Below are 6,155 nucleotides of genomic sequence, written 5' to 3'. Positions count from 1 at the left end.
TATGGAAATTGAGCCAAAAACGGGGTTTTGTCGCCAAATCCGGTACTTGCCAGCCTCTCTGTTGACTGTCTTTGTCATATTCGTGCTCAGCCTGATAGGTTACAACAGAATATGTCCAAAGGCTCCAAGAAATCTCGGTGAAAGGCTCCAATTTGACGAAATAATCACAGAATTGACATTACAAGCAAATTCTAAGCATTTCTGTGCATTTGTCGCAAAATTCGGTACTTACCACTGAATTGCTTGATGCCCTTGGGCATTTTTTTGCTCAGCCTGACAGGATACAACAAAATATGGCCAAGGGATCCAAGAGGAGTCGGTGAAAGACTCGAATTTGGCCACATTTGGCCCAAATTTCGACGTTTTGTATGGAAATTGAGCCAAAAACGGGGTTTTGTCGCCAAATCCGGTACTTGCCAGCCTCTCTGTTGACTGTCTTTGTCATATTCGTGCTCAGCCTGACAGGATACAACAAAATAGGGCCAAGGGATCCAAGAGGAGTCGGTGAAAGACTCGAATTTGGCCACATTTGGCCCAAATTTCGACGTTTTGTATGGAAATTGAGCCAAAAACGGGGTTTTGTCGCCAAATCCGGTACTTGCCAGCCTCTCTGTTGACTGTCTTTGTCATATTCGTGCTCAGCCTGATAGGTTACAACAGAATATATCCAAAGGCTCCATGAAATCTCGGTGAAAGGCTCCAATTTGACGAAATAATCACAGAATTGACATTACAAGCAAATTCTAAGCATTTCTGTGCATTTGTCGCAAAATTCGGTACTTACCACTGAATTGCTTGATGCCCTTGGGCATTTTTTTGCTCAGCCTGACAGGATACAACAAAATATGGCCAAGGGATCCAAGAGGAGTCGGTGAAAGACTCGAATTTGGCCACATTTGGCCCAAATTTCGACGTTTTGTATGGAAATTGAGCCAAAAACGGGGTTTTGTCGCCAAATCCGGTACTTGCCAGCCTCTCTGTTGACTGTCTTTGTCATATTCGTGCTCAGCCTGACAGGATACAACAAAATAGGGCCAAGGGATCCAAGAGGAGTCGGTGAAAGCCTCGAATTTGGCCACATTTGGCCCAAATTTCGACGTTTTGTATGGAAATTGAGCCAAAAACGGGGTTTTGTCGCCAAATCCGGTACTTGCCAGCCTCTCTGTTGACTGTCTTTGTCATATTCGTGCTCAGCCTGATAGGTTACAACAGAATATGTCCAAAGGCTCCAAGAAATCTCGGTGAAAGGCTCCAATTTGACGAAATAATCACAGAATTGACATTACAAGCAAATTCTAAGCATTTCTGTGCATTTGTCGCAAAATTCGGTACTTACCACTGAATTGCTTGATGCCCTTGGGCATTTTTTTGCTCAGCCTGACAGGATACAACAAAATATGGCCAAGGGATCCAAGAGGAGTCGGTGAAAGACTCGAATTTGGCCACATTTGGCCCAAATTTCGACGTTTTGTATGGAAATTGAGCCAAAAACGGGGTTTTGTCGCCAAATCCGGTACTTGCCAGCCTCTCTGTTGACTGTCTTTGTCATATTCGTGCTCAGCCTGACAGGATACAACAAAATAGGGCCAAGGGATCCAAGAGGAGTCGGTGAAAGCCTCGAATTTGGCCACAGTTGGCCCAAATTTCGACGTTTTGTATGGAAATTGAGCCAAAAACGGGGTTTTGTCGCCAAATCCGGTACTTGCCAGCCTCTCTGTTGACTGTCTTTGTCATATTCGTGCTCAGCCTGATAGGTTACAACAGAATATGTCCAAAGGCTCCAAGAAATCTCGGTGAAAGGCTCCAATTTGACGAAATAATCACAGAATTGACATTACAAGCAAATTCTAAGCATTTCTGTGCATTTGTCGCAAAATTCGGTACTTACCACTGAATTGCTTGATGCCCTTGGGCATTTTTTTGCTCAGCCTGACAGGATACAACAAAATATGGCCAAGGGATCCAAGAGGAGTCGGTGAAAGACTCGAATTTGGCCACATTTGGCCCAAATTTCGACGTTTTGTATGGAAATTGAGCCAAAAACGGGGTTTTGTCGCCAAATCCGGTACTTGCCAGCCTCTCTGTTGACTGTCTTTGTCATATTCGTGCTCAGCCTGATAGGTTACAACAGAATATGTCCAAAGGCTCCAAGAAATCTCGGTGAAAGGCTCCAATTTGACGAAATAATCACAGAATTGACATTACAAGAAAATTCTAAGCATTTCTGTGCATTTGTCGCAAAATTCGGTACTTACCACTGAATTGCTTGATGCCCTTGGGCATTTTTTTGCTCAGCCTGACAGGATACAACAAAATATGGCCAAGGGATCCAAGAGGAGTCGGTGAAAGACTCGAATTTGGCCACATTTGGCCCAAATTTCGACGTTTTGTATGGAAATTGAGCCAAAAACGGGGTTTTGTCGCCAAATCCGGTACTTGCCAGCCTCTCTGTTGACTGTCTTTGTCATATTCGTGCTCAGCCTGACAGGATACAACAAAATAGGGCCAAGGGATCCAAGAGGAGTCGGTGAAAGCCTCGAATTTGGCCACATTTGGCCCAAATTTCGACGTTTTGTATGGAAATTGAGCCAAAAACGGGGTTTTGTCGCCAAATCCGGTACTTGCCAGCCTCTCTGTTGACTGTCTTTGTCATATTCGTGCTCAGCCTGATAGGTTACAACAGAATATGTCCAAAGGCTCCAAGAAATCTCGGTGAAAGGCTCCAATTTGACGAAATAATCACAGAATTGACATTACAAGCAAATTCTAAGCATTTCTGTGCATTTGTCGCAAAATTCGGTACTTACCACTGAATTGCTTGATGCCCTTGGGCATTTTTTTGCTCAGCCTGACAGGATACAACAAAATATGGCCAAGGGATCCAAGAGGAGTCGGTGAAAGACTCGAATTTGGCCACATTTGGCCCAAATTTCGACGTTTTGTATGGAAATTGAGCCAAAAACGGGGTTTTGTCGCCAAATCCGGTACTTGCCAGCCTCTCTGTTGACTGTCTTTGTCATATTCGTGCTCAGCCTGACAGGATACAACAAAATAGGGCCAAGGGATCCAAGAGGAGTCGGTGAAAGCCTCGAATTTGGCCACATTTGGCCCAAATTTCGACGTTTTGTATGGAAATTGAGCCAAAAACGGGGTTTTGTCGCCAAATCCGGTACTTGCCAGCCTCTCTGTTGACTGTCTTTGTCATATTCGTGCTCAGCCTGATAGGTTACAACAGAATATGTCCAAAGGCTCCAAGAAATCTTGGTGAAAGGCTCCAATTTGACGAAATAATCACAGAATTGACATTACAAGCAAATTCTAAGCATTTCTGTGCATTTGTCGCAAAATTCGGTACTTACCACTGAATTGCTTGATGCCCTTGGGCATTTTTTTGCTCAGCCTGACAGGATACAACAAAATATGGCCAAGGGATCCAAGAGGAGTCGGTGAAAGACTCGAATTTGGCCACATTTGGCCCAAATTTCGACGTTTTGTATGGAAATTGAGCCAAAAACGGGGTTTTGTCGCCAAACCCGGTACTTGCCACCCTCTCTGTTGACTGTCTTTGTCATATTCGTGCTCAGCCTGACAGGATACAACAAAATAGGGCCAAGGGATCCAAGAGGAGTCGGTGAAAGCCTCGAATTTGGCCACATTTGGCCCAAATTTCGACGTTTTGTATGGAAATTGAGCCAAAAACGGGGTTTTGTCGCCAAATCCGGTACTTGCCAGCCTCTCTGTTGACTGTCTTTGTCATATTCGTGCTCAGCCTGATAGGTTACAACAGAATATGTCCAAAGGCTCCAAGAAATCTTGGTGAAAGGCTCCAATTTGACGAAATAATCACAGAATTGACATTACAAGCAAATTCTAAGCATTTCTGTGCATTTGTCGCAAAATTCGGTACTTACCACTGAATTGCTTGATGCCCTTGGGCATTTTTTTGCTCAGCCTGACAGGATACAACAAAATATGGCCAAGGGATCCAAGAGGAGTCGGTGAAAGACTCGAATTTGGCCACATTTGGCCCAAATTTCGACGTTTTGTATGGAAATTGAGCCAAAAACGGGGTTTTGTCGCCAAATCCGGTACTTGCCAGCCTCTCTGTTGACTGTCTTTGTCATATTCGTGCTCAGCCTGACAGGATACAACAAAATAGGGCCAAGGGATCCAAGAGGAGTCGGTGAAAGCCTCGAATTTGGCCACATTTGGCCCAAATTTCGACGTTTTGTATGGAAATTGAGCCAAAAACGGGGTTTTGTCGCCAAATCCGGTACTTGCCAGCCTCTCTGTTGACTGTCTTTGTCATATTCGTGCTCAGCCTGATAGGTTACAACAGAATATGTCCAAAGGCTCCAAGAAATCTCGGTGAAAGGCTCCAATTTGACGAAATAATCACAGAATTGACATTACAAGCAAATTCTAAGCATTTCTGTGCATTTGTCGCAAAATTCGGTACTTACCACTGAATTGCTTGATGCCCTTGGGCATTTTTTTGCTCAGCCTGACAGGATACAACAAAATATGGCCAAGGGATCCAAGAGGAGTCGGTGAAAGACTCGAATTTGGCCACATTTGGCCCAAATTTCGACGTTTTGTATGGAAATTGAGCCAAAAACGGGGTTTTGTCGCCAAATCCGGTACTTGCCAGCCTCTCTGTTGACTGTCTTTGTCATATTCGTGCTCAGCCTGATAGGTTACAACAGAATATGTCCAAAGGCTCCAAGAAATCTCGGTGAAAGGCTCCAATTTGACGAAATAATCACAGAATTGACATTACAAGAAAATTCTAAGCATTTCTGTGCATTTGTCGCAAAATTCGGTACTTACCACTGAATTGCTTGATGCCCTTGGGCATTTTTTTGCTCAGCCTGACAGGATACAACAAAATATGGCCAAGGGATCCAAGAGGAGTCGGTGAAAGACTCGAATTTGGCCACATTTGGCCCAAATTTCGACGTTTTGTATGGAAATTGAGCCAAAAACGGGGTTTTGTCGCCAAATCCGGTACTTGCCAGCCTCTCTGTTGACTGTCTTTGTCATATTCGTGCTCAGCCTGACAGGATACAACAAAATAGGGCCAAGGGATCCAAGAGGAGTCGTTGAAAGCCTCGAATTTGGCCACATTTGGCCCAAATTTCGACGTTTTGTATGGAAATTGAGCCAAAAACGGGGTTTTGTCGCCAAATCCGGTACTTGCCAGCCTCTCTGTTGACTGTCTTTGTCATATTCGTGCTCAGCCTGATAGGTTACAACAGAATATGTCCAAAGGCTCCAAGAAATCTCGGTGAAAGGCTCCAATTTGACGAAATAATCACAGAATTGACATTACAAGCAAATTCTAAGCATTTCTGTGCATTTGTCGCAAAATTCGGTACTTACCACTGAATTGCTTGATGCCCTTGGGCATTTTTTTGCTCAGCCTGACAGGATACAACAAAATATGGCCAAGGGATCCAAGAGGAGTCGGTGAAAGACTCGAATTTGGCCACATTTGGCCCAAATTTCGACGTTTTGTATGGAAATTGAGCCAAAAACGGGGTTTTGTCGCCAAACCCGGTACTTGCCACCCTCTCTGTTGACTGTCTTTGTCATATTCGTGCTCAGCCTGACAGGATACAACAAAATAGGGCCATGGGATCCAAGAGGAGTCGGTGAAAGCCTCGAATTTGGCCACATTTGGCCCAAATTTCGACGTTTTGTATGGAAATTGAGCCAAAAACGGGGTTTTGTCGCCAAATCCGGTACTTGCCAGCCTCTCTGTTGACTGTCTTTGTCATATTCGTGCTCAGCCTGATAGGTTACAACAGAATATGTCCAAAGGCTCCAAGAAATCTTGGTGAAAGGCTCCAATTTGACGAAATAATCACAGAATTGACATTACAAGCAAATTCTAAGCATTTCTGTGCATTTGTCGCAAAATTCGGTACTTACCACTGAATTGCTTGATGCCCTTGGGCATTTTTTTGCTCAGCCTGACAGGATACAACAAAATATGGCCAAGGGATCCAAGAGGAGTCGGTGAAAGACTCGAATTTGGCCACATTTGGCCCAAATTTCGACGTTTTGTATGGAAATTGAGCCAAAAACGGGGTTTTGTCGCCAAATCCGGTACTTGCCAGCCTCTCTGTTGACTGTCTTTGTCATATTCGTGC

Source organism: Hydra viridissima, unplaced genomic scaffold (assembly GCF_058129835.1).
Source record: "Hydra viridissima isolate aposymbiotic clone 2 unplaced genomic scaffold, HvirCarnegie_v1 scaffold_13, whole genome shotgun sequence".
Taxonomy (NCBI): Eukaryota; Metazoa; Cnidaria; class Hydrozoa; order Anthoathecata; family Hydridae; genus Hydra; species Hydra viridissima.
The sequence above is the reverse complement of the archived record's forward strand: the minus strand, read 5'-3'. Positions refer to the sequence as shown.